Source organism: Carassius carassius, chromosome 18, assembly GCF_963082965.1.
Source record: "Carassius carassius chromosome 18, fCarCar2.1, whole genome shotgun sequence".
Lineage (NCBI taxonomy): Eukaryota > Metazoa > Chordata > Actinopteri > Cypriniformes > Cyprinidae > Carassius > Carassius carassius.
This window is the reverse complement of record NC_081772.1, coordinates 23,344,261-23,370,593: the sequence shown is the minus strand read 5'-3', so window position 1 is coordinate 23,370,593 and position 26,333 is coordinate 23,344,261. Positions and strand designations below refer to the sequence as shown.

General features: G+C 38.0%; 40 non-coding genes across 40 annotated transcripts; all 40 read right to left on the bottom strand.

The window, feature by feature from the left end:
* Positions 1-451: 451 nt before the first annotated feature.
* trnal-caa (transfer RNA leucine (anticodon CAA)) lies at positions 452-563 on the bottom strand. The gene is made up of 2 exons: positions 526-563; positions 452-497 (listed from the first exon to the last, which is right to left on the bottom strand). It is a non-coding gene; the product is annotated as a tRNA-Leu (tRNA).
* Positions 564-1,090: 527 nt separating this feature from the next.
* trnal-caa (transfer RNA leucine (anticodon CAA)) lies at positions 1,091-1,202 on the bottom strand. The gene is made up of 2 exons: positions 1,165-1,202; positions 1,091-1,136 (listed from the first exon to the last, which is right to left on the bottom strand). It is a non-coding gene; the product is annotated as a tRNA-Leu (tRNA).
* A 541-nt stretch (positions 1,203-1,743) lies between these two features.
* Positions 1,744-1,855, bottom strand: trnal-caa (transfer RNA leucine (anticodon CAA)). The gene is made up of 2 exons: positions 1,818-1,855; positions 1,744-1,789 (listed from the first exon to the last, which is right to left on the bottom strand). It is a non-coding gene; the product is annotated as a tRNA-Leu (tRNA).
* Positions 1,856-2,382: 527 nt separating this feature from the next.
* trnal-caa (transfer RNA leucine (anticodon CAA)) lies at positions 2,383-2,495 on the bottom strand. The gene is made up of 2 exons: positions 2,458-2,495; positions 2,383-2,428 (listed from the first exon to the last, which is right to left on the bottom strand). It is a non-coding gene; the product is annotated as a tRNA-Leu (tRNA).
* Positions 2,496-3,040: 545 nt separating this feature from the next.
* trnal-caa (transfer RNA leucine (anticodon CAA)) lies at positions 3,041-3,152 on the bottom strand. The gene is made up of 2 exons: positions 3,115-3,152; positions 3,041-3,086 (listed from the first exon to the last, which is right to left on the bottom strand). It is a non-coding gene; the product is annotated as a tRNA-Leu (tRNA).
* An 825-nt stretch (positions 3,153-3,977) lies between these two features.
* On the bottom strand, positions 3,978-4,089 carry trnal-caa (transfer RNA leucine (anticodon CAA)). Its single transcript has 2 exons — positions 4,052-4,089; positions 3,978-4,023 (listed from the first exon to the last, which is right to left on the bottom strand). It is a non-coding gene; the product is annotated as a tRNA-Leu (tRNA).
* Positions 4,090-4,616: 527 nt separating this feature from the next.
* On the bottom strand, positions 4,617-4,728 carry trnal-caa (transfer RNA leucine (anticodon CAA)). The gene is made up of 2 exons: positions 4,691-4,728; positions 4,617-4,662 (listed from the first exon to the last, which is right to left on the bottom strand). It is a non-coding gene; the product is annotated as a tRNA-Leu (tRNA).
* A 527-nt stretch (positions 4,729-5,255) lies between these two features.
* On the bottom strand, positions 5,256-5,367 carry trnal-caa (transfer RNA leucine (anticodon CAA)). The gene is made up of 2 exons: positions 5,330-5,367; positions 5,256-5,301 (listed from the first exon to the last, which is right to left on the bottom strand). It is a non-coding gene; the product is annotated as a tRNA-Leu (tRNA).
* A 545-nt stretch (positions 5,368-5,912) lies between these two features.
* trnal-caa (transfer RNA leucine (anticodon CAA)) lies at positions 5,913-6,024 on the bottom strand. The gene is made up of 2 exons: positions 5,987-6,024; positions 5,913-5,958 (listed from the first exon to the last, which is right to left on the bottom strand). It is a non-coding gene; the product is annotated as a tRNA-Leu (tRNA).
* Positions 6,025-6,551: 527 nt separating this feature from the next.
* On the bottom strand, positions 6,552-6,663 carry trnal-caa (transfer RNA leucine (anticodon CAA)). The gene is made up of 2 exons: positions 6,626-6,663; positions 6,552-6,597 (listed from the first exon to the last, which is right to left on the bottom strand). It is a non-coding gene; the product is annotated as a tRNA-Leu (tRNA).
* A 545-nt stretch (positions 6,664-7,208) lies between these two features.
* On the bottom strand, positions 7,209-7,320 carry trnal-caa (transfer RNA leucine (anticodon CAA)). The gene is made up of 2 exons: positions 7,283-7,320; positions 7,209-7,254 (listed from the first exon to the last, which is right to left on the bottom strand). It is a non-coding gene; the product is annotated as a tRNA-Leu (tRNA).
* A 527-nt stretch (positions 7,321-7,847) lies between these two features.
* trnal-caa (transfer RNA leucine (anticodon CAA)) lies at positions 7,848-7,959 on the bottom strand. Its single transcript has 2 exons — positions 7,922-7,959; positions 7,848-7,893 (listed from the first exon to the last, which is right to left on the bottom strand). It is a non-coding gene; the product is annotated as a tRNA-Leu (tRNA).
* A 795-nt stretch (positions 7,960-8,754) lies between these two features.
* trnal-caa (transfer RNA leucine (anticodon CAA)) lies at positions 8,755-8,866 on the bottom strand. Its single transcript has 2 exons — positions 8,829-8,866; positions 8,755-8,800 (listed from the first exon to the last, which is right to left on the bottom strand). It is a non-coding gene; the product is annotated as a tRNA-Leu (tRNA).
* Positions 8,867-9,393: 527 nt separating this feature from the next.
* On the bottom strand, positions 9,394-9,505 carry trnal-caa (transfer RNA leucine (anticodon CAA)). Its single transcript has 2 exons — positions 9,468-9,505; positions 9,394-9,439 (listed from the first exon to the last, which is right to left on the bottom strand). It is a non-coding gene; the product is annotated as a tRNA-Leu (tRNA).
* Positions 9,506-10,300: 795 nt separating this feature from the next.
* trnal-caa (transfer RNA leucine (anticodon CAA)) lies at positions 10,301-10,411 on the bottom strand. The gene is made up of 2 exons: positions 10,374-10,411; positions 10,301-10,345 (listed from the first exon to the last, which is right to left on the bottom strand). It is a non-coding gene; the product is annotated as a tRNA-Leu (tRNA).
* A 511-nt stretch (positions 10,412-10,922) lies between these two features.
* On the bottom strand, positions 10,923-11,034 carry trnal-caa (transfer RNA leucine (anticodon CAA)). Its single transcript has 2 exons — positions 10,997-11,034; positions 10,923-10,968 (listed from the first exon to the last, which is right to left on the bottom strand). It is a non-coding gene; the product is annotated as a tRNA-Leu (tRNA).
* A 545-nt stretch (positions 11,035-11,579) lies between these two features.
* Positions 11,580-11,691, bottom strand: trnal-caa (transfer RNA leucine (anticodon CAA)). Its single transcript has 2 exons — positions 11,654-11,691; positions 11,580-11,625 (listed from the first exon to the last, which is right to left on the bottom strand). It is a non-coding gene; the product is annotated as a tRNA-Leu (tRNA).
* A 545-nt stretch (positions 11,692-12,236) lies between these two features.
* On the bottom strand, positions 12,237-12,348 carry trnal-caa (transfer RNA leucine (anticodon CAA)). The gene is made up of 2 exons: positions 12,311-12,348; positions 12,237-12,282 (listed from the first exon to the last, which is right to left on the bottom strand). It is a non-coding gene; the product is annotated as a tRNA-Leu (tRNA).
* A 545-nt stretch (positions 12,349-12,893) lies between these two features.
* On the bottom strand, positions 12,894-13,005 carry trnal-caa (transfer RNA leucine (anticodon CAA)). Its single transcript has 2 exons — positions 12,968-13,005; positions 12,894-12,939 (listed from the first exon to the last, which is right to left on the bottom strand). It is a non-coding gene; the product is annotated as a tRNA-Leu (tRNA).
* Positions 13,006-13,550: 545 nt separating this feature from the next.
* trnal-caa (transfer RNA leucine (anticodon CAA)) lies at positions 13,551-13,662 on the bottom strand. The gene is made up of 2 exons: positions 13,625-13,662; positions 13,551-13,596 (listed from the first exon to the last, which is right to left on the bottom strand). It is a non-coding gene; the product is annotated as a tRNA-Leu (tRNA).
* A 527-nt stretch (positions 13,663-14,189) lies between these two features.
* Positions 14,190-14,302, bottom strand: trnal-caa (transfer RNA leucine (anticodon CAA)). Its single transcript has 2 exons — positions 14,265-14,302; positions 14,190-14,236 (listed from the first exon to the last, which is right to left on the bottom strand). It is a non-coding gene; the product is annotated as a tRNA-Leu (tRNA).
* A 545-nt stretch (positions 14,303-14,847) lies between these two features.
* Positions 14,848-14,959, bottom strand: trnal-caa (transfer RNA leucine (anticodon CAA)). The gene is made up of 2 exons: positions 14,922-14,959; positions 14,848-14,893 (listed from the first exon to the last, which is right to left on the bottom strand). It is a non-coding gene; the product is annotated as a tRNA-Leu (tRNA).
* Positions 14,960-15,485: 526 nt separating this feature from the next.
* Positions 15,486-15,597, bottom strand: trnal-caa (transfer RNA leucine (anticodon CAA)). The gene is made up of 2 exons: positions 15,560-15,597; positions 15,486-15,531 (listed from the first exon to the last, which is right to left on the bottom strand). It is a non-coding gene; the product is annotated as a tRNA-Leu (tRNA).
* Positions 15,598-16,143: 546 nt separating this feature from the next.
* On the bottom strand, positions 16,144-16,255 carry trnal-caa (transfer RNA leucine (anticodon CAA)). Its single transcript has 2 exons — positions 16,218-16,255; positions 16,144-16,189 (listed from the first exon to the last, which is right to left on the bottom strand). It is a non-coding gene; the product is annotated as a tRNA-Leu (tRNA).
* Positions 16,256-16,799: 544 nt separating this feature from the next.
* On the bottom strand, positions 16,800-16,911 carry trnal-caa (transfer RNA leucine (anticodon CAA)). Its single transcript has 2 exons — positions 16,874-16,911; positions 16,800-16,845 (listed from the first exon to the last, which is right to left on the bottom strand). It is a non-coding gene; the product is annotated as a tRNA-Leu (tRNA).
* Positions 16,912-17,438: 527 nt separating this feature from the next.
* On the bottom strand, positions 17,439-17,550 carry trnal-caa (transfer RNA leucine (anticodon CAA)). The gene is made up of 2 exons: positions 17,513-17,550; positions 17,439-17,484 (listed from the first exon to the last, which is right to left on the bottom strand). It is a non-coding gene; the product is annotated as a tRNA-Leu (tRNA).
* A 528-nt stretch (positions 17,551-18,078) lies between these two features.
* trnal-caa (transfer RNA leucine (anticodon CAA)) lies at positions 18,079-18,190 on the bottom strand. Its single transcript has 2 exons — positions 18,153-18,190; positions 18,079-18,124 (listed from the first exon to the last, which is right to left on the bottom strand). It is a non-coding gene; the product is annotated as a tRNA-Leu (tRNA).
* Positions 18,191-18,484: 294 nt separating this feature from the next.
* Positions 18,485-18,597, bottom strand: trnal-caa (transfer RNA leucine (anticodon CAA)). Its single transcript has 2 exons — positions 18,560-18,597; positions 18,485-18,531 (listed from the first exon to the last, which is right to left on the bottom strand). It is a non-coding gene; the product is annotated as a tRNA-Leu (tRNA).
* A 544-nt stretch (positions 18,598-19,141) lies between these two features.
* On the bottom strand, positions 19,142-19,253 carry trnal-caa (transfer RNA leucine (anticodon CAA)). Its single transcript has 2 exons — positions 19,216-19,253; positions 19,142-19,187 (listed from the first exon to the last, which is right to left on the bottom strand). It is a non-coding gene; the product is annotated as a tRNA-Leu (tRNA).
* A 546-nt stretch (positions 19,254-19,799) lies between these two features.
* Positions 19,800-19,911, bottom strand: trnal-caa (transfer RNA leucine (anticodon CAA)). Its single transcript has 2 exons — positions 19,874-19,911; positions 19,800-19,845 (listed from the first exon to the last, which is right to left on the bottom strand). It is a non-coding gene; the product is annotated as a tRNA-Leu (tRNA).
* A 544-nt stretch (positions 19,912-20,455) lies between these two features.
* trnal-caa (transfer RNA leucine (anticodon CAA)) lies at positions 20,456-20,567 on the bottom strand. Its single transcript has 2 exons — positions 20,530-20,567; positions 20,456-20,501 (listed from the first exon to the last, which is right to left on the bottom strand). It is a non-coding gene; the product is annotated as a tRNA-Leu (tRNA).
* A 527-nt stretch (positions 20,568-21,094) lies between these two features.
* Positions 21,095-21,207, bottom strand: trnal-caa (transfer RNA leucine (anticodon CAA)). Its single transcript has 2 exons — positions 21,170-21,207; positions 21,095-21,140 (listed from the first exon to the last, which is right to left on the bottom strand). It is a non-coding gene; the product is annotated as a tRNA-Leu (tRNA).
* Positions 21,208-21,735: 528 nt separating this feature from the next.
* Positions 21,736-21,847, bottom strand: trnal-caa (transfer RNA leucine (anticodon CAA)). The gene is made up of 2 exons: positions 21,810-21,847; positions 21,736-21,781 (listed from the first exon to the last, which is right to left on the bottom strand). It is a non-coding gene; the product is annotated as a tRNA-Leu (tRNA).
* Positions 21,848-22,141: 294 nt separating this feature from the next.
* Positions 22,142-22,254, bottom strand: trnal-caa (transfer RNA leucine (anticodon CAA)). Its single transcript has 2 exons — positions 22,217-22,254; positions 22,142-22,188 (listed from the first exon to the last, which is right to left on the bottom strand). It is a non-coding gene; the product is annotated as a tRNA-Leu (tRNA).
* A 544-nt stretch (positions 22,255-22,798) lies between these two features.
* trnal-caa (transfer RNA leucine (anticodon CAA)) lies at positions 22,799-22,910 on the bottom strand. The gene is made up of 2 exons: positions 22,873-22,910; positions 22,799-22,844 (listed from the first exon to the last, which is right to left on the bottom strand). It is a non-coding gene; the product is annotated as a tRNA-Leu (tRNA).
* Positions 22,911-23,456: 546 nt separating this feature from the next.
* On the bottom strand, positions 23,457-23,568 carry trnal-caa (transfer RNA leucine (anticodon CAA)). The gene is made up of 2 exons: positions 23,531-23,568; positions 23,457-23,502 (listed from the first exon to the last, which is right to left on the bottom strand). It is a non-coding gene; the product is annotated as a tRNA-Leu (tRNA).
* A 545-nt stretch (positions 23,569-24,113) lies between these two features.
* trnal-caa (transfer RNA leucine (anticodon CAA)) lies at positions 24,114-24,225 on the bottom strand. The gene is made up of 2 exons: positions 24,188-24,225; positions 24,114-24,159 (listed from the first exon to the last, which is right to left on the bottom strand). It is a non-coding gene; the product is annotated as a tRNA-Leu (tRNA).
* A 527-nt stretch (positions 24,226-24,752) lies between these two features.
* On the bottom strand, positions 24,753-24,864 carry trnal-caa (transfer RNA leucine (anticodon CAA)). Its single transcript has 2 exons — positions 24,827-24,864; positions 24,753-24,798 (listed from the first exon to the last, which is right to left on the bottom strand). It is a non-coding gene; the product is annotated as a tRNA-Leu (tRNA).
* A 527-nt stretch (positions 24,865-25,391) lies between these two features.
* Positions 25,392-25,503, bottom strand: trnal-caa (transfer RNA leucine (anticodon CAA)). Its single transcript has 2 exons — positions 25,466-25,503; positions 25,392-25,437 (listed from the first exon to the last, which is right to left on the bottom strand). It is a non-coding gene; the product is annotated as a tRNA-Leu (tRNA).
* A 527-nt stretch (positions 25,504-26,030) lies between these two features.
* trnal-caa (transfer RNA leucine (anticodon CAA)) lies at positions 26,031-26,142 on the bottom strand. Its single transcript has 2 exons — positions 26,105-26,142; positions 26,031-26,076 (listed from the first exon to the last, which is right to left on the bottom strand). It is a non-coding gene; the product is annotated as a tRNA-Leu (tRNA).
* Between the last annotated feature and the right edge of the window lie 191 nt (positions 26,143-26,333).

The window sequence follows — 26,333 nt, the reverse complement described above, 5'->3', positions numbered from 1 at the left end:
TACTTCCATTTCTATTTGTAGTCTAGTCAATTCAAAAGAGCATTTGTCAGAAGTGTGAGTAGATCCCACACCTCCATTGGGGAAGCAGAAAACTCAGCAATTGAGAAGGGTGAAAATTCTTGAGTTTGGCGCCCTTTAGCACTTTGCCTTTTTGACATATTCACTCAAATAATTGAAGTGCAATTCTAACAGTGAAGTTGGTCAGATGGCAAAATAAAGGATCCAAACATATATATTTTTGATTGTCTCATAATTAGTTACAATTATATTTCTAGTCTTCTCACTCTTAAAGAGTCTTTGTCAGAAGTCAGATTTGAACACCAGGCTACATTTGGAGGCTAGAAAGGACAGTTTTATCACTAGAGTTGGTTAGAAGCAAAGAAAAGTGTCCAAAATATATCATTTACTCTCTAAACGTTGATTTCAAGTCCGTTCACTTCAAAAGACCCATTGTCAGAAGTGGGATTTGAACCCACGCCTCCATTTGGAGACCAGAAACCTCAGCAACTGAGAAGGGGGATGTGTCTTGAGTCTGGCGCCTTAGACCACTCGGCCATCCTGACATATTCTACATATTATTGAGGTGCAACTCTATCAGTGACGTTGGTCAGATGGCAGAATAGTGTATGTAAATTATATTACTTCCATTTCTATTTGTAGTCTAGTCAATTCAAAACAGCATTCGTCAGAAGTGTGAGTAGATCCCACACCTCCATTGGGGAAGCAGAAGACTCAGCAACTGAGAAGGGTGAAAATTCTTGAGTTTGGCGCCCTTTAGCACTTTGCCTTTTTGACATATTCACTCAAATAATTGAAGTGCAATTCTAACAGTGAAGTTGGTCAGATGGCAAAATAAAGGATCCAAACATATATATTTTTGATTGTCTCATAATTAGTTACAATTATATTTCTAGTCTTCTCACTCTTAAAGAGTCTTTGTCAGAAGTCAGATTTGAACAACAGTCTACATTTGGAGACTAGAAAGGACAGTTTTATCACTAGAGTTGGTTAGAAGCAAAGAAAAGTGTCCAAAATATAGCATTTACTCTCTAAACGTTGATTCCAAGTCAGTTCACTTTAAAAGACCCATTGTCAGAAGTGGGATTTGAACCCACGCCTCCATTTCAAGACCAGAAACCTCAGCAACTGAGAAGGGGGATGTGTCTTGAGTCTGGCGCCTTAGACCACTCGGCCATCCTGACATATTCTACATGTTATTGAGGTTTAATTCTATCAGTGAAGTTGGTCAGTTGGCAAAATAGAGTAAGTAAATTATATTATTTATTGTCTCATAATTACTTCCATTTCTATTTGTAGTCTAGTCAATTCAAAGAGCATTTGTCAGAAGTGTGAGTAGATCCCACACCTCCATTGGGGAAGCAGAAAACTCAGCAACTGAGAAGGGTGAAAATTCTTGAGTTTGGCGCCCTTTAGCACTATGCCTTTTTGACATATTCACTCAAATAATTGAAGTGCCATTCTAACAGTGAAGTTGGTCAGATGGCAAAATAAAGGATCCAAACATATATATTTTTGATTGTTTCTTAATTAGTTACAATTATATTTCTAGTCTTACTCTTAAAGAGTCTTTGTCAGAAGTCAGATTTGAACACCAGGCTACATTTGGAGGCTAGAAAGGACAGTTTTATCACTAGAGTTGGTTAGAAGCAAAGAAAAGTGTCCAAAATATAGCATTTACTCTCTAAACGTTGATTCCAAGTCAGTTCACTTCAAAAGACCCATTGTCAGAAGTGGGATTTGAACCCACGCCTCCATTTGGAGACCAGAAACCTCAGCAACTGAGAAGGGGGACGTGTCTTGAATATGGCGCCGTAGACCACTCGGCCATCCTGACATATTTCACAAGTTATTGAGGTGCAATTCTATCAGTGACGTTGGTCAGATGGCAGAATAGAGTATGTAAATTATATTACTTCCATTTCTATTTGTAGTCTAGTCAATTCAAAAGAGCATTTGTCAGAAGTGTGAGTAGATCCCACACCTCCATTGGGGAAGCAGAAAACTCAGCAACTGAGAAGGGTGAAAATTCTTGAGTTTGGCGCCCTTTAGCACTTTGCCTTTTTGACATATTCACTCAAATAATTGAAGTGCAATTCTACCAGTGAAGTTGGTCAGATGGCAAAATAAAGGATCCAAACATATATATTTTTGATTGTCTCATAATTAGTTACAATTATATTTCTAGTCTTCTCACTCTTAAAGAGTCTTTGTCAGAAGTCAGATTTGAACACCAGGCTACATTTGGAGGCTACAAAGGACAGTTTTATCACTAGAGTTGGTTAGAAGCAAAGAAAAGTGTCCAAAATATATAATTTACTCTCTAAACGTTGATTCCAAGTCAGTTCACTTCAAAAGACCCATTGTCAGAAGTGGGATTTGAACCCACGCCTCCATTTGGAGACCAGAAACCTCAGCAACTGAGAAAGGTGGATGTGTCTTGAGTCTGGCGACTTAGACCACTCAGCCATCCTGACATATTCTACATGTTATTGAGGTGCAATTCTATCAGTGAATTTGGTCAGATGGCAAAATAGAGTATGTAAATTATATTATTTATTGTCTCATAATTACTTAAATTTCTTTTTGTAGTCTAGTCATTTCAAAAGAGCATTTGTCAGAAGTGTGAGTAGATCCCACACCTCCATTGGGGAAGCAGAAAACTCAGCAACTGAGAAGGGTGAAAATTCTTGAGTTTGGCGCCCTTTAGCACTCTGCCTTTTTGACATATTCACTCAAATAATTGAAGTGCAATTCTAACAGTGAAGTTGGTCAGATAGCAAAATAAAGGATCCAAACATATATATTTTTGATTGTCTCATAATTAGTTACAAATATATTTCTAGTCTTCTCACTCTTAAAGAGTCTTTGTCAGAAGTCAGATTTGAACACAAGTCTACATTTGGAGACTAGAAAGGACAGTTTTATCACTAGAGTTGGTTAGAAGCAAAGAAAAGTGTCCAAAATATAGCATTTACTCTCTAAACGTTGATTCCAAGTCAGTTCACTTCAAAAGACCCATTGTCAGAAGTGGGATTTGAACCCACGCCTCCATTTGGAGACCAGAAACCTCAGCAACTGAGAAGGGGGATGTGTCTTGAGTCTGGCGCCTTAGACCACTCGGCCATCCTGACATATTTCACAAGTTATTGAGGTGCAATTGTATCAGTGAAGTTGGTCAGATGGCAAAATAAAGTATGTAAATTATATTATTTATTGTCTCATAATTACTTAAATTTCTTTTTGTAGTCTAGTCATTTCAAAAGAGCATTTGTCAGAAGTGTGAGTAGATCCCACACCTCCATTGGGGAAGCAGAAAACTCAGCAACTGAGAAGGGTGAAAATTCTTGAGTTTGGCGCCCTTTAGCACTCTGCCTTTTTGACATATTCACTCAAATAATTGAAGTGCAATTCTAGCAGTGAATTTGGTCAGATAGCAAAATAAAAGATCCAAACATATATATTTTTGATTGTCTCATAATTAGTTACAATTATATTTCTAGTCTTCTCACTCTTAAAGAGTCATAATACTAGTCATTTCAAAAGAGCATTTGTCAAAAGTGTGAGTAGATCCCACACCTCCATTGGGGAAGCAGAAAACTCAGCAACTGAGAAGGGTGAAAATTCTTGAGTTTGGCGCCCTTTAGCACTCTGCCTTTTTGACATATTCACTCAAATAATTGAAGTGCCATTCAAACAGTGAAGTTGGTCAGATGGCAAAATAAAGGATCCAAACGTATATATTTTTGATTGTTTCATAATTAGTTACAATTATATTTCTAGTCTTCTCACTCTTAAAGAGTCTATGTCAGAAGTCAGATTTGAACACCAGGCTACATTTGGAGGCTAGAAAGGACAGTTTTATCACTAGAGTTGGTTAGAAGCAAAGAAAAGTGTCCAAAGTATAGCATTTACTCTCTAAACGTTGATTCCAAGTCAGTTCACTTCAAAAGACCCATTGTCAGAAGTGGGATTTGAACCCACGCCTCCATTTGGAGACCAGAAACCTCAGCAACTGAGAAGGGGGATGTGTCTTGAGTCTGGCACCTTAGACCACTCGGCCATCCTGACATATTTCACAAGTTATTGAGGTGCAATTCTATCAGTGACGTTGGTCAGATGGCAGAATAGAGTATGTAAATTATATTACTTCCATTTCTATTTGTAGTCTAGTCAATTCAAAAGAGCATTTGTCAGAAGTGTGAGTAGATCCCACACCTCCATTGGGGAAGCAGAAAACTCAGCAACTGAGAAGGGTGATAATTCTTGAGTTTGGCGCCTTTTAGCACTTTGCCTTTTTGACATATTCACTCAAATAATTGAAGTGCAATTCTAACAGTGAAGTTGGTCAGATGGCAAAATAAAGGATCCAAACATATATATTTTTGATTGTCTCATAATTAGTTACAATTATATTTCTAGTCTTCTCAATCTTAAAGAGTCTTTGTCAGAAGTCAGATTTGAACACCAGGCTACATTTGGAGGCTAGAAAGGACAGTTTTATCACTAGAGTTGGTTAGAAGCAAAGAAAAGTGTCCAAAATATATAATTTACTCTCTAAACGTTGATTCCAAGTCAGTTCACTTCAAAAGACCCATTTTCAGAAGTGGGATTTGAACCCACGCCTCCATTTGGAGACCAGAAACCTCAGCAACTGAGAAGGGGGATGTGTCTTGAGTCTGGCGCCTTAGACCACTCGGCCATCCTGACATATTTCACAAGTTATTGAGGTGCAATTCTATCAGTGAAGTTGGTCAGATGGCAGAATAGAGTATGTAAATTATATTACTTCCATTTCTATTTGTAGTCTAGTCAATTCAAAAGAGCATTTGTCAGAAGTGTGAGTAGATCCCACACCTCCATTGGGGAAGCAGAAAACTCAGCAACTGAGAAGGGTGATAATTCTTGAGTTTGGCGCCCTTTAGCACTTTGCCTTTTTGACATATTCACTCAAATAATTGAAGTGCAATTCTAACAGTGAAGTTGGTCAGATGGCAAAATAAAGGATCCAAACATATATATTTTTGATTGTCTCATAATTAGTTACAATTATATTTCTAGTCTTCTCAATCTTAAAGAGTCTTTGTCAGAAGTCAGATTTGAACACCAGGCTACATTTGGAGGCTAGAAAGGACAGTTTTATCACTAGAGTTTGTTAGAAGCAAAGAAAAGTGTCCAAAATATAAAATTTACTCTCTAAACGTTGATTCCAAGTCAGTTCACTTCAAAAGACCCATTTTCAGAAGTGGGCTTTGAACCCACGCCTCCATTTGGAGACCAGAAACCTCAGCAACTGAGAAGGGGGATGTGTCTTGAGTCTGGCGCCTTAGACCACTCGGCCATCCTGACATATTTCACAGCTTATTGAGGTGCAATTGTATCAGTGAAGTTGGTCAGATGGCAAAATAAAGTATGTAAATTATATTATTTATTGTCTCATAATTACTTAAATTTCTTTTTGTAGTCTAGTCATTTCAAAAGAACATTTGTCAGAAGTGTGAGTAGATCCCACACCTCCATTGGGGAAGCAGAAAACTCAGCAACTGAGAAGGATGAAAATTCTTGAGTTTGGCGCCCTTTAGCACTCTGCCTTTTTGACATATTCACTCAAATAATTGAAGTGCAATTCTAACAGTGAAGTTGGTCAGATAGCAAAATAAAGGATCCAAACATATATATTTTTGATTGTCTCATAATTAGTTACAATTATATTTCTAGTCTTCTCACTCTTAAAGAGTCTTTGTCAGTAGTCAGATTTGAACACCAGTCTACATTTGGAGGCTAGAAAGGACAGTTTTATCACTAGAGTTGGTTAGAAGCAAAGAAAAGTGTCCAAAACATAGCATTTACTCTCTAAACGTTGATTCCAAGTCAGTTCACTTCAAAAGACCCATTGTCAGAAGTGGGATTTGAACCCACGCCTCCATTTGGAGACCAGAAACCTCAGCAACTGAGAAGGGGGATGTGTCTTGAGTCTGGCGCCTTAGACCACTCGGCCATCCTGACATATTTCACAACTTATTGAGGTGCAATTCTATCAGTGACGTTGGTCAGATGGCAGAATAGAGTATGTAAATTATATTACTTCCATTTCTATTTGTAGTCTAGTCAATTCAAAAGAGCATTTGTCAGAAGTGTGAGTAGATCCCACACCTCCATTGGGGAAGCAGAAAACTCAGCAACTGAGAAGGGTGATAATTCTTGAGTTTGGCGCCTTTTAGCACTTTGCCTTTTTGACATATTCACTCAAATAATTGAAGTGCAATTCTAACAGTGAAGTTGGTCAGATGGCAAAATAAAGGATCCAAACATATATATTTTTGATTGTCTCATATTTAGTTACAATTATATTTCTAGTCTTCTCAATCTTAAAGAGTCTTTGTCAGAAGTCAGATTTGAACACCAGGCTACATTTGGAGGCTAGAAAGGACAGTTTTATCACTAGAGTTGGTTAGAAGCAAAGAAAAGTGTCCAAAATATATAATTTACTCTCTAAACGTTGATTCCAAGTCAGTTCACTTCAAAAGACCCATTTTCAGAAGTGGGCTTTGAACCCACGCCTCCATTTGGAGACCAGAAACCTCAGCAACTGAGAAGGGGGATGTGTCTTGAGTCTGGCGCCTTAGACCACTCGGCCATCCTGACATATTTCACAACTTATTGAGGTGCAATTGTATCAGTGAAGTTGGTCAGATGGCAAAATAAAGTATGTAAATTATATTATTTATTGTCTCATAAATACTTAAATTTCTTTTTGTAGTCTAGTCATTTCAAAAGAGCATTTGTCAGAAGTGTGAGTAGATCCCACACCTCCATTGGGGAAGCAGAAAACTCAGCAACTGAGAAGGGTGAAAATTCTTGAGTTTGGCGCCCTTTAGCACTCTGCCTTTTTGACATATTCACTCAAATAATTGAAGTGCAATTCTAACAGTGAAGTTGGTCAGATAGCAAAATAAAGGATCCAAACATATATATTTTTGATTGTCTCATAATTAGCTACAATTATATTTCTAGTCTTCTCACTCTTAAAGAGTCTTTGTCAGAAGTCAGATTTGAACACCAGTCTACATTTGGAGGCTAGAAAGGACAGTTTTATCACTAGAGTTGGTTAGAGGCAAAGAAAAGTGACCAAAATATAGCATTTACTCTCTAAGCGTTGATTCCAAGTCAGTTCACTTCAAAAGACCCATTGTCAGAAGTGGGATTTGAACCCACGCCTCCATTTGGAGACCAGAAACCTCAGCAACTGAGAAGGGGGATGTGTCTTGAGTCTGGCTCCTTAGACCACTCGGCCATCCTGACATATTTCACAACTTATTAAGGTGCAATTCTGTCAGTGACGTTGGTCAGATGGCAGAATAGAGTATGTAAATTATATTACTTCAATTTCTATTTGTAGTCTAGTCAATTCAAAAGAGCATTTGTCAGAAGTGTGAGTAGATCCCACACCTCCATTGGGGAAGCAGAAAACTCAGCAACTGAGAAGGGTGAAAATTCTTGAGTTTGGCGCCCTTTAGCACTCTGCCTTTTTGACATATTCACTCAAATGATTGAAGTGCAATTCTAACAGTGAAGTTGGTCAGATGGCAAAATAAAGGATCGAAACATATATATTTTTGATTGTCTCATAATTAATTACAATTATATTTCTAGTCTTCTCACTCTTAAAGAGTCTTTGTCAGAAGTCATATTTGAACACCAGTCTACATTTGGAGGCTAGAAAGGACAGTTTTATCACTAGAGTTGGTTAGAGGCAAAGAAAAGTGTCCAAAATATAGCATTTACTCTCTAAGCGTTGATTCCAAGTCAGATCACTTCAAAAGACCCATTGTCAGAAGTGGGATTTGAACCCACGCCTCCATTTGGAGACCAGAAAACTCTGCAACTGAGAAGGGGGATGTGTCTTGAGTCTGGCGCCTTAGACCACTCGGCCATCCTGACATATTCTACATGTTATTGAGGTGCAATTCTATCAGTGAAGTTGGTCAGATGGCAAAATAACGTATGTAAATTATATTATTTATTGTCTCATAATTACTTCCATTTCTATTTGTAGTCTAGTCAATTCAAAAGAGCATTTGTCAGAAGTGTGAGTAGATCCCACACCTCCATTGGGGAAGCAGAAAACTCAGCAACGGAGAAGGGGGATGTGTCTTGAGTCTGGCGCCTTAGACCACTCGGCCATCCTGACATATTTCACAAGTTATTGAGGTGCAATTGTATCAGTGAAGTTGGTCAGATGGCAAAATAAAGTATGTAAATTATATTATTTATTGTCTCATAATTACTTAAATTTCTTTTTGTAGTCTAGTCATTTCAAAAGAGCATTTGTCAGAAGTGTGAGTAGATCCCACACCTCCATTGGGGAAGCAGAAAACTCAGCAACTGAGAAGGGTGAAAATTCTTGAGTTTGGCGCCCTTTAGCACTCTGCCTTTTTGACATATTCACTCAAATAATTGAAGTGCAATTCTAACAGTGAAGTTGGTCAGATAGCAAAATAAAGGATCCAAACATATATATTTTTGATTGTCTCATAATTAGTTACAAATATATTTCTAGTCTTCTCACTCTTAAAGAGTCTTTGTCAGAAGTCAGATTTAAACACAAGTCTACATTTGGAGACTAGAAAGGACAGTTTTATCACTAGAGTTGGTTAGAAGCAAAGAAAAGTGTCCAAAATATAGCATTTACTCTCTAAACGTTGATTCCAAGTCAGTTCACTTCAAAAGACCCATTTTCAGAAGTGGGATTTGAACCCACGCCTCCATTTGGAGACCAGAAACCTCAGCAACTGAGAAGGGGGATGTGTCTTGAGTCTGGCGCCTTAGACCACTCGGCCATCCTGACATATTTCACAAGTTATTGAGGTGCAATTCTATCAGTGACGTTGGTCAGATGGCAGAATAGAGTATGTAAATTATATTACTTCCATTTCTATTTGTAGTCTAGTCAATTCAAAAGAGCATTTGTCAGAAGTGTGAGTAGATCCCACACCTCCATTGGGGAAGCAGAAAACTCAGCAACTGAGAAGGGTGATAATTCTTGAGTTTGGCGCCCTTTAGCACTTTGCCTTTTTGACATATTCACTCAAATAATTGAAGTGCAATTCTAACAGTGAAGTTGGTCAGATGGCAAAATAAAGGATCCAAACATATATATTTTTGATTGTCTCATAATTAGTTACAATTATATTTCTAGTCTTCTCAATCTTAAAGAGTCTTTGTCAGAAGTCAGATTTGAACACCAGGCTACATTTGGAGGCTAGAAAGGACAGTTTTATCACTAGAGTTGGTTAGAAGCAAAGAAAAGTGTCCAAAATATATAATTTACTCTCTAAACGTTGATTCCAAGTCAGTTCACTTCAAAAGACCCATTTTCAGAAGTGGGCTTTGAACCCACGCCTCCATTTGGAGACCAGAAACCTCAGCAACTGAGAAGGGGGATGTGTCTTGAGTCTGGCGCCTTAGACCACTCGGCCATCCTGACATATTCTACATGTTATTGAGGTGCAATTCTATCAGTGAAGTTGGTCAGATGGCAAAATAACGTATGTAAATTATATTATTTATTGTCTCATAATTACTTCCATTTCTATTTGTAGTCTAGTCAATTCAAAAGAGCATTTGTCAGAAGTGTGAGTAGATCCCACACCTCCATTGGGGAAGCAGAAAACTCAGCAACGGAGAAGGGGGATGTGTCTTGAGTCTGGCGCCTTAGACCACTCGGCCATCCTGACATATTTCACAAGTTATTGAGGTGCAATTGTATCAGTGAAGTTGGTCAGATGGCAAAATAAAGTATGTAAATTATATTATTTATTGTCTCATAATTACTTAAATTTCTTTTTGTAGTCTAGTCATTTCAAAAGAGCATTTGTCAGAAGTGTGAGTAGATCCCACACCTCCATTGGGGAAGCAGAAAACTCAGCAACTGAGAAGGGTGAAAATTCTTGAGTTTGGCGCCCTTTAGCACTCTGCCTTTTTGACATATTCACTCAAATAATTGAAGTGCAATTCTAACAGTGAAGTTGGTCAGATAGCAAAATAAAGGATCCAAACATATATATTTTTGATTGTCTCATAATTAGTTACAATTATATTTCTAGTCTTCTCACTCTTAAAGAGTCTTTGTCAGAAGTCAGATTTAAACACAAGTCTACATTTGGAGACTAGAAAGGACAGTTTTATCACTAGAGTTGGTTAGAAGCAAAGAAAAGTGTCCAAAATATAGCATTTACTCTCTAAACGTTGATTCCAAGTCAGTTCACTTCAAAAGACCCATTGTCAGAAGTGGGATTGAACCCACCCCTCCATTTGGAGACCAGAAACCTCAGCAACTGAGAAGGGGGATGTGTCTTGAGTCTGGCGCCTTAGACCACTCGGCCATCCTGACATATTTCACAAGTTATTGAGGTGCAATTCTATCAGTGACGTTGGTCAGATGGCAGAATAGAGTATGTAAATTATATTACTTCCATTTCTATTTGTAGTCTAGTCAATTCAAAAGAGCATTTGTCAGAAGTGTGAGTAGATCCCACACCTCCATTGGGGAAGCAGAAAACTCAGCAACTGAGAAGGGTGAAAATTCTTGAGTTTGGCGCCCTTTAGCACTTTGCCTTTTTGACATATTCACTCAAATAATTGAAGTGCAATTCTAACAGTGAAGTTGGTCAGATGGCAAAATAAAGGATCCAAACATATATATTTTTGATTGTCTCATATTTCTAGTCTTCTCACTCTTAAAGAGTCTTTGTCAGAAGTCAGATTTGAACACCAGTCTACATTTGGAGACTAGAAAGGACAGTTTTATCACTAGAGTTGGTTAGAAGCAAAGAAAAGTGTCCAAAATATAGCATTTACTCTCTAAACGTTGATTCCAAGTCAGTTCACTTCAAAAGACCCATTGTCAGAAGTGGGATTTGAACCCACGCCTCCATTTGGACACCAGAAAACTCAGCAACTGAGAAGGGGGATGTGTCTTGAGTCTGGCGCCTTAGACCACTCGGCCATCCTGACATATTCTACATGTTATTGAGGTGCAATTCTATCAGTGAAGTTGGTCAGATGGCAAAATAAAGTATGTAAATTATATTATTTATTGTCTCATAATTACTTCCATTTCTATTTGTAGTCTAGTCAATTCAAAAGAGCATTTGTCAGAAGTGTGAGTAGATCCCACACCTCCATTGGGGAAGCAGAAAACTCAGCAACTGAGAAGGGTGAAAATTCTTGAGTTTGGCGCCCTTTAGCACTCTGCCTTTTTGACATATTCACTCAAATAATTGAAGTGCAATTCTAACAGTGAAGTTGGTCAGATGGCAAAATAAAGGATCCAAACATATATATTTTTGATTGTCTCATAATTAGTTACAATTATATTTCTAGTCTTCTCACTCTTAAAGAGTCTTTGTCAGAAGTCAGATTTGAACACCAGTCTACATTTGGAGGCTAGAAAGGACAGTTTTATCACTAGAGTTGGTTAGAGGCAAAGAAAAGTGTCCAAAATAAAGCATTTACTCTCTAAACGTTGATTCCAAGTCAGTTCACTTCAAAAGACCCATTGTCAGAAGTGGGATTTGAACCCACGCCTCCATTTGGACACCAGAAAACTCAGCAACTGAGAAGGGGGATGTGTCTTGAGTCTGGCGCCTTAGACCACTCGGCCATCCTGACATATTCTACATGTTATTGAGGTGCAATTCTATCAGTGAAGTTGGTCAGATGGCAAAATAAAGTATGTAAATTATATTATTTATTGTCTCATAATTACTTCCATTTCTATTTGTAGTCTAGTCAATTCAAAAGAGCATTTGTCAGAAGTGTGAGTAGATCCCACACCTCCATTGGGGAAGCAGAAAACTCAGCAACTGAGAAGGGTGAAAATTCTTGAGTTTGGCGCCCTTTAGCACTCTGCCTTTTTGACATATTCACTCAAATAATTGAAGTGCAATTCTAACAGTGAAGTTGGTCAGATGGCAAAATAAAGGATCCAAACATATATATTTTTGATTGTCTCATAATTAGTTACAATTATATTTCTAGTCTTCTCACTCTTAAAGAGTCTTTGTCAGAAGTCAGATTTGAACACCAGTCTACATTTGGAGGCTAGAAAGGACAGTTTTATCACTAGAGTTGGTTAGAGGCAAAGAAAAGTGTCCAAAATATAGCATTTACTCTCTAAGCGTTGATTCCAAGTCAGTTCACTTCAAAAGACCCATTGTCAGAAGTGGGATTTGAACCCACGCCTTCATTTGGAGACCAGAATCCTCAGCAACTGAGAAGGGGGATGTGTCTTGAGTCTGGCGCCTTAGACCACTCGGCCATCCTGACATATTCTACATGTTATTGAGGTGCAATTCTATCAGTGAAGTTGGTCAGATGGCAAAATAAAGTATGTAAATTATATTATTTATTGTCTCATAATTACTTCCATTTCTATTTGTAGTCTAGTCAATTCAAAAGAGCATTTGTCAGAAGTGTGAGTAGATCCCACACCTCCATTGGGGAAGCAGAAAACTCAGCAACTGAGAAGGGTGAAAATTCTTGAGTTTGGCGCCCTTTAGCACTCTGCCTTTTTGACATATTCACTCAAATAATTGAAGTGCAATTCTAACAGTGAAGTTGGTCAGATGGCAAAATAAAGGATCCAAACATATATATTTTTGATTGTCTCATAATTAGTTACAATTATATTTCTAGTCTTCTCACTCTTAAAGAGTCTTTGTCAGAAGTCAGATTTGAACACCAGTCTACATTTGGAGGCTAGAAAGGACAGGTTTATCACTAGAGTTGGTTAGAAGCAAAGAAAAGTGTCCAAAATATAGCATTTACTCTCTAAACATTGATTCCAAGTCAGTTCACTTCAAAAGACCCATTGTCAGAAGTGGGATTTGAACCCACGCCTCCATTTGGAGACCAGAAACCTCAGCAACTGAGAAGGGGGATGTGTCTTGAGTCTGGCGCCTTAGACCACTCGGCCATCCTGACATATTCTACATGTTATTGAGGTGCAATTCTATCAGTGAAGTTGGTCAGATGGCAAAATAAAGTATGTAAATTTTATTATTTATTGTCTCATAATTACTTCCATTTCTATTTGTAGTCTAGTCAATTCAAAAGAGCATTTGTCAGAAGTGTGAGTAGATCCCACACCTCCATTGGGGAAGCAGAAAACTCAGCAACTGAGAAGGGTGAAAATTCTTGAGTTTGGCGCCCTTTAGCACTCTGCCTTTTTGACATATTCACTCAAATAATTGAAGTGCAATTCTAACAGTGAAGTTGGTCAGATGGCAAAATAAAGGATCCAAACATATATATTTTTGATTGTCTCATAATTAGTTACAATTATATTTCTAGTCTTCTCACTCTTAAAGAGTCTTTGTCAGAAGTCAGATTTGAACACCAGTCTACATTTGGAGGCTAGAAAGGACAGGTTTATCACTAGAGTTGGTTAGAAGCAAAGAAAAGTGTCCAAAATATAGCATTTACTCTCTAAACGTTGATTCCAAGTCAGTTCACTTCAAAAGACCCATTGTCAGAAGTGGGATTTGAACCCACGCCTCCATTTGGAGACCAGAAACCTCAGCAACTGAGAAGGGGGATTTGTCTTGAGTCTGGTGCCTTAGACCACTCGGCCATCCTGACATATTTCACAAGTTATTGAGGTGCAATTCTATCAGTGACGTTGGTCAGATGGCAGAATAGAGTATGTAAATTATATTACTTCCATTTCTATTTGTAGTCTAGTCAATTCAAAAGAGCATTTGTCAGAAGTGTGAGTAGATCCCACACCTCCATTGGGGAAGCAGAAAACTCAGCAACTGAGAAGGGTGAAAATTCTTGAGTTTGGCGCCCTTTAGCACTCTTCCTTTTTGACATATTCACTCAAATAATTGAAGTGCAATTCTAACAGTGAAGTTGGTCAGATGGCAAAATAAAGGACCCAAACATATATATTTTTGATTGTCTCATAATTAGTTACAATTATATTTCTAGTCTTCTCACTCTTAAACAGTCTTTGTCAGAAGTCAGATTTGAACACCAGTCTACATTTGGAGACTAGAAAGGACAGTTTTATCACTAGAGTTGGTTAGAAGCAAAGAAAAGTGTCCAAAATATAGCATTTACTCTCTAAACGTTGATTCCAAGTCAGTTCACTTTAAAAGACCCATTGTCAGAAGTGGGATTTGAACCCCACGCCTCCATTTGGAGACCAGAAAACTCAGCAACTGAGAAGGGGGATGTGTCTTGAGTCTGGCGCCTTAGACCACTCGGCCATCCTGACATATTCTACATGTTATTGAGGTGCAATTCTATCAGTGAAGTTGGTCAGATGGCAAAATAAAGTATGTAAATTATATTATTTATTGTCTCATAATTACTTCCATTTCTATTTGTAGTCTAGTCAATTCAAAAGAGCATTTGTCAGAAGTGTGAGTAGATCCCACACCTCCATTGGGGAAGCAGAAATCTCAGCAACTGAGAAGGGTGAAAGTTCTTGAGTTTGGCGCCCTTTAGCACTCTGCCTTTTTGACATATTCACTCAAATAATTGAAGTGCAATTCTAACAGTGAAGTTGGTCAGATGGCAAAATAAAGGATCCAAACATATATATTTTTGATTGTCTCATAATTAGTTACAATTATATTTCTAGTCTTCTCACTCTTAAAGAGTCTTTGTCAGAAGTCAGATTTGAACACCAGTCTACATTTGGAAGCTAGAAAGGACAGTTTTATCACTGGAGTTTGTTAGAGGCAAAGAAAAGTGTCCAAAATATAGCATTTACTCTCTAAGCGTTGATTCCAAGTCAGTTCACTTCAAAAGACCCATTGTCAGAAGTGGGATTTGAACCCACGCCTCCATTTGGAGACCAGAAAACTCAGCAACTGAGAAGGGGGATGTGTCTTGAGTCTGGCGCCTTAGACCACTCGGCCATCCTGACATATTTCACAACTTATTGAGGTGCAATTCTATCAGTGACGTTGGCCAGATGGCAGAATAGAGTATGTAAATTATATTACTTCCATTTCTATTTGTAGTCTAGTCAATTCAAAAGAGCATTTGTCAGAAGTGTGAGTAGATCCCACACCTCCATTGGGGAAGCAGAAAACTCAGCAACTGAGAAGGGTGAAAATTCTTGAGTTTGGCGCCCTTTAGCACTCTGCCTTTTTGACATATTCACTCAAATAATTGAAGTGCATTTCTAACAGTGAAGTTGGTCAGATGGCAAAATAGAGGATCCAAACGTATATATTTTTGATTGTCTCATAATTAGTTACAATTATATTTCTAGTCTTCTCACTCTTAAAGAGTCTTTGTCAGAAGTCAGATTTGAACACCAGTCTACATTTGGAGACTAGAAAGCGCAGTTTATCACTAGAGTTGGTTAGAAGCAAAGAAAAGTGTCCAAAATATAGCATTTACTCTCTAAACGTTGATTCCAAGTCAGTTCACTTCAAAAGACCCATTGTCAGAAGTGGTATTTGAACCCACGCCTCCATTTGGAGACCAGAAACCTCAGCTACTGAGAAGGGGGATGTGTCTTGAGTCTGGCGCCTTAGACCACTCGGCCATCCTGACATATTCCACAAGTTATTGAGGTGCAATTCTATCAGTGAAGTTGGTCAGATGGCAAAATAGAGTATGTAAATTATATTATTTATTGTCTCATAATTACTTAAATTTCTTTTTGTAGTCTAGTCATTTCAAAAGAGCATTTTTCAAAAGTATGAGTAGATCCAGCACCTCCATTGGGGAAGCAGAAAACTCAGCAACTGAGAAGGGTGAAAATTCTTGAATTTTGGCACCCTGGAGCACTCTGCCTTTTTGACATATTCACTCAAATAATTGAAGTGCAATTCTAACAGTGAAGTTGGTCAGATGGCAAAATAAAGGATCCAAACATATATATTTTTGATTGTCTCATAATTAGTTACAATTATATTTCTAGTCTTTTCACTCTTAAAAAGTCTTTGTCAGAAGTCAGATTTGAACACCAGTCTACATTTGGAGACTAGAAAGGACAGTTTTATCACTAGAGTTGGTTAGAAGCAAAGAAAAGTGTCCAAAATATAGCATTTACTCTCTAAACGTTGATTCCAAGTCAGTTCACTTCAAAAGCCCCGTTGTCAGAAGTGGGATTTGAACCCACACCTCCATTTGGAGACCAGAAACCTCAGCAACTGAGAAGGGGGATGTGTCTTGAGTCTGGCGCCTTAGACCACTCGGCCATCCTGACATATTCCACAAGTTAATGAGGTGCAATTCTATCAGTGAAGTTAGTCAGATAGCAAAATAAAGTATGTAAATTATATTATTTATTGTCTCATAATTACTTAAATTTCTTTATGTAGTCTAGTCATTTCAAAAGAGCATTTGTCAAAAGTATGAGTAGATCCCACACCTCCATTGGGAAAGCAGAAAACCCGCAACTGAGAAGGGTGAAAATTCTTGAGTTTGGCACCCTGGAGCACTCTGCCTTTTTGACATATTCACTCAAATAATTGAAGTGCAATTCTAACAGTGAAGTTGGTCAGATGGCAAAATAAAGGATCCAAACATATATATTTTTGATTGTCTCATAATTAGTTACAATTATATTTCTAGTCTTCTCACTCTTAAAGAGTCTTTGTCAGAAGTCAGATTTAAAAACCAGTCTACATTTGGAGACTAGAAAGGACAGTTTTATCACTAGAGTTGGTTAGAAGCAAAGAAAAGTGTCCAAAATATAGCATTTACTCTCTAAACGTTGATTCCAAGTCAGCTCACTTCAAAAGACCCATTGTCAGAAGTGGGATTTGATCCCTCGCCTCCATTTGGAGACAAGAAACCTCAGCAACTGAGAAGGGGGATGTGTCTTGAGTCTGGCGCCTTAGACCACTCGGCCATCCTGACATATTCTACATGTTATTGAGGTGCAATTCTATCAGTGAAGTTGGTCAGATGGCAGAATAGAGTATTTAAATTATATTACTTCCATTTCTATTTGTAGTCTAGTCAATTCAAAAGAGCATTTGTCAGAAGTGTGAGAAGATCCCACACCTCCATTGGGGAAGCAGAAAACTCAGCAACTGAGAAGGGTGAAAATTCTTGAGTTTGGCGCCCTTTAGCACTCTGCCTTTTTGACATATTCACTCAAATAATTGAAGTGCAATTCTAACAGTAAAGTTGGTCAGATGGCAAAATAAAGGATCCAAACATATATATTTTTGATTGTCTCATAATTAGTTACAATTATATTTCTAGTCTTCTCACTCTTAAAGAGACTTTGTCAGAAGTCAGATTTGAACACCAGTCTACATTTGGAGACTAGAAAGGACAGTTTTATCACTAGAGTTGGTTAGAAGCAAAGAAAAGTGTCCAAAATATAGCATTTACTCTCTAAACGTTGATTCCAAGTCAGTTCACTTCAAAATACCCATTGTCAGAAGTGGGATTTGAACGCACGCCTCCATTTGGAGACCAGAAACCTCAGCAACTGAGAAGGGGGATGTGTCTTGAGTCTGGCGCCTTAGACCACTCGGCCATCCTGACATATTCTGCATGTTATTGAGGTGCAATTCTATCAGTGACGTTGGTCAGATGGCAGAATAGAGTATGTAAATTATATTACTTCCATTTCTATTTGTAGACTAGTCAATTCAAAAGAGCATTTGTCAGAAGTGTGAGTAGATCCCACACCTCCATTGGGGAAGCAGAAAACTCAGCAACTGAGAAGGGTGAAAATTCTTGAGTTTGGCGCCCTTTAGCACTTTGCCTTTTTGACATATTCACTCAAATAATTGAAGTGCAATTCTAACAGTAAAGTTGGTCAGATGGCAAAATAAAAGATCCAAACATATATATTTTTGATTGTCTCATAATTAGTTACAATTATATTTCTAGTCTTCTCACTCTTAAAGAGTCTTTGTCAGAAGTCAGATTTGAACACCAGTCTACATTTGGAGACTAGAAAGGACAGTTTTATCACTAGAGTTGGTTAGAAGCAAAGAAAAGTGTCCAAAACATAGCATTTACTCTCTAAACGTTGATTCCAAGTCAGTTCACTTCAAAAAGACCCATTGTCAGAAGTGGGACTTGAACCCACGCCTCCATTTGGAGACCAGAAACCTCAGCAAATGAGAAGGGGGATGTGTCTTGAGTCTGGCGCCTTAGACCACTCGGCCATCCTGACATATTCCACAAGTTATTGAGGTGCAATTCTATCAGTGAGGTTGGTCAGATGGCAAAATAAAGGATCCAAACATATATATTTTTGATTGTCTCATAATTAGTTACAATTATATTTCTAGTCTTCTCACTCTTAAAGAGTCTTTGTCAGAAGTCAGATTTGAACACCAGTCTACATTTGGAGACTAGAAAGGACAGTTTTATCACTAGAGTTGGTTAGAAGCAAAGAAAAGTGTCCAAAATATAGCATTTACTCTCTAAACGTTGATTCCAAGTCAGTTCACTTTAAAAGACCCATTGTCAGAAGTGGGATTTGAACCCCACGCCTCCATTTGGAGACCAGAAAACTCAGCAACTGAGAAGGGGGATGTGTCTTGAGTCTGGCGCCTTAGACCACTCGGCCATCCTGACATATTCTACATGTTATTGAGGTGCAATTCTATCAGTGAAGTTGGTCAGATGGCAAAATAAAGTATGTAAATTATATTATTTATTGTCTCATAATTACTTCCATTTCTATTTGTAGTCTAGTCAATTCAAAAGAGCATTTGTCAGAAGTGTGAGTAGATCCCACACCTCCATTGGGGAAGCAGAAATCTCAGCAACTGAGAAGGGTGAAAATTCTTGAGTTTGGCGCCCTTTAGCACTCTGCCTTTTTGACATATTCACTCAAATAATTGAAGTGCAATTCTAACAGTGAAGTTGGTCAGATGGCAAAATAGAGGATCCAAACGTATATATTTTTGATTGTCTCATAATTAGTTACAATTATATTTCTAGTCTTCTCACTCTTAAAGAGTCTTTGTCAGAAGTCAGATTTGAACACCAGTCTACATTTGGAGACTAGAAAGCGCAGTTTATCACTAGAGTTGGTTAGAAGCAAAGAAAAGTGTCCAAAATATAGCATTTACTCTCTAAACGTTGATTCCAAGTCAGTTCACTTCAAAAGACCCATTGTCAGAAGTGGTATTTGAACCCACGCCTCCATTTGGAGACCAGAAACCTCAGCTACTGAGAAGGGGGATGTGTCTTGAGTCTGGCGCCTTAGACCACTCGGCCATCCTGACATATTCCACAAGTTATTGAGGTGCAATTCTATCAGTGAAGTTGGTCAGATGGCAAAATAGAGTATGTAAATTATATTATTTATTGTCTCATAATTACTTAAATTTCTTTTTGTAGTCTAATCATTTCAAAAGAGCATTTTTCAAAAGTATGAGTAGATCCAGCACCTCCATTGGGGAAGCAGAAAACTCAGCAACTGAGAAGGGTGAAAATTCTTGAATTTTGGCACCCTGGAGCACTCTGCCTTTTTGACATATTCACTCAAATAATTGAAGTGCAATTCTAACAGTGAAGTTGGTCAGATGGCAAAATAAAGGATCCAAACATATATATTTTTGATTGTCTCATAATTAGTTACAATTATATTTCTAGTCTTTTCACTCTTAAAAAGTCTTTGTCAGAAGTCAGATTTGAACACCAGTCTACATTTGGAGACTAGAAAGGACAGTTTTATCACTAGAGTTGGTTAGAAGCAAAGAAAAGTGTCCAAAATATAGCATTTACTCTCTAAACGTTGATTCCAAGTCAGTTCACTTCAAAAGCCCCGTTGTCAGAAGTGGGATTTGAACCCACACCTCCATTTGGAGACCAGAAACCTCAGCAACTGAGAAGGGGGATGTGTCTTGAGTCTGGCGCCTTAGACCACTCGGCCATCCTGACATATTCCACAAGTTAATGAGGTGCAATTCTATCAGTGAAGTTAGTCAGATAGCAAAATAAAGTATGTAAATTATATTATTTATTGTCTCATAATTACTTAAATTTCTTTATGTAGTCTAGTCATTTCAAAAGAGCATTTGTCAAAAGTATGAGTAGATCCCACACCTCCATTGGGAAAGCAGAAAACCCGCAACTGAGAAGGGTGAAAATTCTTGAGTTTGGCACCCTGGAGCACTCTGCCTTTTTGACATATTCACTCAAATAATTGAAGTGCAATTCTAACAGTGAAGTTGGTCAGATGGCAAAATAAAGGATCCAAACATATATATTTTTGATTGTCTCATAATTAGTTACAATTATATTTCTAGTCTTCTCACTCTTAAAGAGTCTTTGTCAGAAGTCAGATTTAAAAACCAGTCTACATTTGGAGACTAGAAAGGACAGTTTTATCACTAGAGTTGGTTAGAAGCAAAGAAAAGTGTCCAAAATATAGCATTTACTCTCTAAACGTTGATTCCAAGTCAGCTCACTTCAAAAGACCCATTGTCAGAAGTGGGATTTGATCCCTCGCCTCCATTTGGAGACAAGAAACCTCAGCAACTGAGAAGGGGGATGTGTCTTGAGTCTGGCGCCTTAGACCACTCGGCCATCCTGACATATTCTACATGTTATTGAGGTGCAATTCTATCAGTGAAGTTGGTCAGATGGCAGAATAGAGTATTCAAATTATATTACTTCCATTTCTATTTGTAGTCTAGTCAATTCAAAAGAGCATTTGTCAGAAGTGTGAGAAGATCCCACACCTCCATTGGGGAAGCAGAAAACTCAGCAACTGAGAAGGGTGAAAATTCTTGAGTTTGGCGCCCTTTAGCACTCTGCCTTTTTGACATATTCACTCAAATAATTGAAGTGCAATTCTAACAGTAAAGTTGGTCAGATGGCAAAATAAAGGATCCAAACATATATATTTTTGATTGTCTCATAATTAGTTACAATTATATTTCTAGTCTTCTCACTCTTAAAGAGACTTTGTCAGAAGTCAGATTTGAACACCAGTCTACATTTGGAGACTAGAAAGGACAGTTTTATCACTAGAGTTGGTTAGAAGCAAAGAAAAGTGTCCAAAATATAGCATTTACTCTCTAAACGTTGATTCCAAGTCAGTTCACTTCAAAATACCCATTGTCAGAAGTGGGATTTGAACGCACGCCTCCATTTGGAGACCAGAAACCTCAGCAACTGAGAAAGGGGGATGTGTCTTGAGTCTGGCGCCTTAGACCACTCGGCCATCCTGACATATTCTGCATGTTATTGAGGTGCAATTCTATCAGTGACGTTGGTCAGATGGCAGAATAGAGTATGTAAATTATATTACTTCCATTTCTATTTGTAGACTAGTCAATTCAAAAGAGCATTTGTCAGAAGTGTGAGTAGATCCCACACCTCCATTGGGGAAGCAGAAAACTCAGCAACTGAGAAGGGTGAAAATTCTTGAGTTTGGCGCCCTTTAGCACTTTGCCTTTTTGACATATTCACTCAAATAATTGAAGTGCAATTCTAACAGTAAAGTTGGTCAGATGGCAAAATAAAAGATCCAAACATATATATTTTTGATTGTCTCATAATTAGTTACAATTATATTTCTAGTCTTCTCACTCTTAAAGAGTCTTTGTCAGAAGTCAGATTTGAACACCAGTCTACATTTGGAGACTAGAAAGGACAGTTTTATCACTAGAGTTGGTTAGAAGCAAAGAAAAGTGTCCAAAACATAGCATTTACTCTCTAAACGTTGATTCCAAGTCAGTTCACTTCAAAAAGACCCATTGTCAGAAGTGGGACTTGAACCCACGCCTCCATTTGGAGACCAGAAACCTCAGCAAATGAGAAGGGGGATGTGTCTTGAGTCTGGCGCCTTAGACCACTCGGCCATCCTGACATATTCCACAAGTTATTGAGGTGCAATTCTATCAGTGAGGTTGGTCAGATGGCAAAATAAAGGATCCAAACATATATATTTTTGATTGTCTCATAATTAGTTACAATTATATTTCTAGTCTTCTCACTCTTAAAGAGTCTTTGTCAGAAGTCAGATTTGAACACCAGTCTACATTTGGAGACTAGAAAGGACAGTTTTATCACTAGAGTTGGTTAGAAGCAAAGAAAAGTGTCCAAAATATAGCATTTACTCTCTAAACGTTGATTCCAAGTCAGTTCACTTTAAAAGACCCATTGTCAGAAGTGGGATTTGAACCCCACGCCTCCATTTGGAGACCAGAAAACTCAGCAACTGAGAAGGGGGATGTGTCTTGAGTCTGGCGCCTTAGACCACTCGGCCATCCTGACATATTCTACATGTTATTGAGGTGCAATTCTATCAGTGAAGTTGGTCAGATGGTAAAATAAAGTATGTAAATTATATTATTTATTGTCTCATAATTACTTCCATTTCTATTTGTAGTCTAGTCAATTCAAAAGAGCATTTGTCAGAAGTGTGAGTAGATCCCACACCTCCATTGGGGAAGCAGAAATCTCAGCAACTGAGAAGGGTGAAAATTCTTGAGTTTGGCGCCCTTTAGCACTCTGCCTTTTTGACATATTCACTCAAATAATTGAAGTGCAATTCTAACAGTGAAGTTGGTCAGATGGCAAAATAGAGGATCCAAACGTATATATTTTTGATTGTCTCATAATTAGTTACAATTATATTTCTAGTCTTCTCACTCTTAAAGAGTCTTTGTCAGAAGTCAGATTTGAACACCAGTCTACATTTGGAGACTAGAAAGCGCAGTTTATCACTAGAGTTGGTTAGAAGCAAAGAAAAGTGTCCAAAATATAGCATTTACTCTCTAAACGTTGATTCCAAGTCAGTTCACTTCAAAAGACCCATTGTCAGAAGTGGTATTTGAACCCACGCCTCCATTTGGAGACCAGAAACCTCAGCTACTGAGAAGGGGGATGTGTCTTGAGTCTGGCGCCTTAGACCACTCGGCCATCCTGACATATTCCACAAGTTATTGAGGTGCAATTCTATCAGTGAAGTTGGTCAGATGGCAAAATAGAGTATGTAAATTATATTATTTATTGTCTCATAATTACTTAAATTTCTTTTTGTAGTCTAGTCATTTCAAAAGAGCATTTTTCAAAAGTATGAGTAGATCCAGCACCTCCATTGGGGAAGCAGAAAACTCAGCAACTGAGAAGGGTGAAAATTCTTGAATTTTGGCACCCTGGAGCACTCTGCCTTTTTGACATATTCACTCAAATAATTGAAGTGCAATTCTAACAGTGAAGTTGGTCAGATGGCAAAATAAAGGATCCAAACATATATATTTTTGATTGTCTCATAATTAGTTACAATTATATTTCTAGTCTTTTCACTCTTAAAAAGTCTTTGTCAGAAGTCAGATTTGAACACCAGTCTACATTTGGAGACTAGAAAGGACAGTTTTATCACTAGAGTTGGTTAGAAGCAAAGAAAAGTGTCCAAAATATAGCATTTACTCTCTAAACGTTGATTCCAAGTCAGTTCACTTCAAATGCCCCGTTGTCAGAAGTGGGATTTGAACCCACACCTCCATTTGGAGACCAGAAACCTCAGCAACTGAGAAGGGGGATGTGTCTTGAGTCTGGCGCCTTAGACCACTCGGCCATCCTGACATATTCCACAAGTTAATGAGGTGCAATTCTATCAGTGAAGTTAGTCAGATGGCAAAATAAAGTATGTAAATTATATTATTTATTGTCTCATAATTACTTAAATTTCTTTTTGTAGTCTAGTCATTTCAAAAGAGCATTTGTCAAAAGTATGAGTAGATCCCACACCTCCATTGGGAAAGCAGAAAACTCCGCAACTGAGAAGGGTGAAAATTCTTGAGTTTGGCACCCTGGAGCACTCTGCCTTTTTGACATATTCACTCAAATAATTGAAGTGCAATTCTAACAGTGAAGTTGGTCAGATGGCAAAATAAAGGATCCAAACATATATATTTTTGATTGTCTCATAATTAGTTACAATTATATTTCTAGTCTTCTCACTCTTAAAGAGTCTTTGTCAGAAGTCAGATTTAAAAACCAGTCTACATTTGGAGACTAGAAAGGACAGTTTTATCACTAGAGTTGGTTAGAAGCAAAGAAAAGTGTCCAAAATATAGCATTTACTCTCTAAACGTTGATTCCAAGTCAGTTCACTTCAAAAGACCCATTGTCAGATGTGGGATTTGAACCCACGCCTCCATTTGGAGACCAGAAGCCTCAGCAACTGAGAAGGGGGATGTGTCTTGAGTCTGGCGCCTTAGACCACTCTGCCATCCTGACATATTGTACATGTTATTGAGGTGCAATTCTATCAGTGAAGTTGGTCAGATGGCAGAATAGAGTATGTAAATTATATTACTTCCATTTCTATTTGTAGTCTAATCAATTCAAAAGAGCATTTGTCAGAAGTGTGAGTAGATCCCACACCTCCATTGGGGAAGCAGAAAACTCAGCAACTGAGAAGGGTGAAAATTCTTGAGTTTGGCGCCCTTTAGCACTCTGCCTTTTTGACATATTCACTCAAATAATTGAAGTGCAATTCTAACAGTGAAGTTGGTCAGATGGCAAAATAAAGGATCCAAACATATATATTTTTGATTGTCTCATAATTAGTTACAATTATATTTCTAGTCTTCTCACTCTTAAAGAGTCTTTGTCAGAAGTCAGATTTGAACACCAGTCTACATTTGGAGGCTAGAAAGGACAGTTTTATCACTAGAGTTGGTTAGAGGCAAAGAAAAGTGTCCAAAATATAGCATTTACTCTCTAAGCGTTGATTCCAAGTCAGTTCACTTCAAAAGACCCATTGTCAGAAGTGGGATTTGAACCCACGCCTCCATTTGGAGACCAGAAACCTTAGCAACTGAGAAGGGGGATGTGTCTTGAGTCTGGCGCCTTAGACCACTCGGCCATCCTGACATATTTCACAACTTATTAAGGTGCAATTCTATCAGTGACGTTGGTCAGATGGCAGAATAGAGTATGTAAATTATATTACTTCCATTTCTATTTGTAGTCTAGTCAATTCAAAAGAGCATTTGTCAGAAGTGTGAGTAGATCCCACACCTCCATTGGGGAAGCAGAAAACTCAGCAACTGAGAAGGGTGAAAATTCTTGAGTTTGGCGCCCTTTAGCACTCTGCCTTTTTGACATATTCACTCAAATAATTGAAGTGCAATTCTAACAGTGAAGTTGGTCAGATGGCAAAATAAAGGATCCAAACATATATATTTTTGATTGTCTCATAATTAGTTACAATTATATTTCTAGTCTTCTCACTCTTAAAGAGTCTTTGTCAGAAGTCAGATTTAAACACCAGTCTACATTTGGAGGCTAGGAAGGACAGTTTTATCACTAGAGTTGGTTAGAGGCAAAGAAAAGTGTCCAAAACATAGCATTTACTCTCTAAGCGTTGATTCCAAGTCAGTTCACTTCAAAAGACCCATTGTCAGAAGTGGGATTTGAACCCACCCCTCCATTTGGAGACCAGAAACCTCAGCAACTGAGAAGGGGGATGTGTCTTGAGTCTGGCGCCTTAGACCACTCGGACATCCTGACATATTTCACAAGTTATTGAGGTGCAATTCTATCAGTGACGTTGGTCAGATGGCAGAATAGAGTATGTAAATTATATTACTTCCATTTCTATTTGTAGTCTAGTCAATTCAAAAGAGCATTTGTCAGAAGTGTGAGTAGATACCACACCTCCATTGGGGAAGCAGAAAACTCAGCAACTGAGAAGGGTGAAAATTCTTGAGTTTGGCGCCCTTTAGCACTCTGCCTTTTTGACATATTCACTCAAATAATTGAAGTGCAATTCTAACAGTGAAGTTGGTCAGATGGCAAAATAAAGGATCCAAACATATATATTTTTGATTGTCTCATAATTAGTTACAATTATATTTCTAGTCTTCTCACTCTTAAAGAGTCTTTGTCAGAAGTCAGATTTGAACACCAGTCTACATTTGGAGGCTAGAAAGGACAGTTTTATCACTAGAGTTGGTTAGAGGCAAAGAAAAGTGTCCAAAATATAGCATTTACTCTCTAAGCGTTGATTCCAAGTCAGTTCACTTCAAAAGACCCATTGTCAGAAGTGGGATTTGAACCCACGCCTTCATTTGGAGACCAGAAACCTCAGCAACTGAGAAGGGGGATGTGTCTTGAGTCTGGCGCCTTAGACCACTCGGCCATCCTGACATATTCTACATGTTATTGAGGTGCAATTCTATCAGTGAAGTTGGTCAGATGGCAAAATAAAGTATGTAAATTATATTATTTATTGTCTCATAATTACTTCCATTTCTATTTGTAGTCTAGTCAATTCAAAAGAGCATTTGTCAGAAGTGTGAGTAGATCCCACACCTCCATTGGGGAAGCAGAAAACTCAG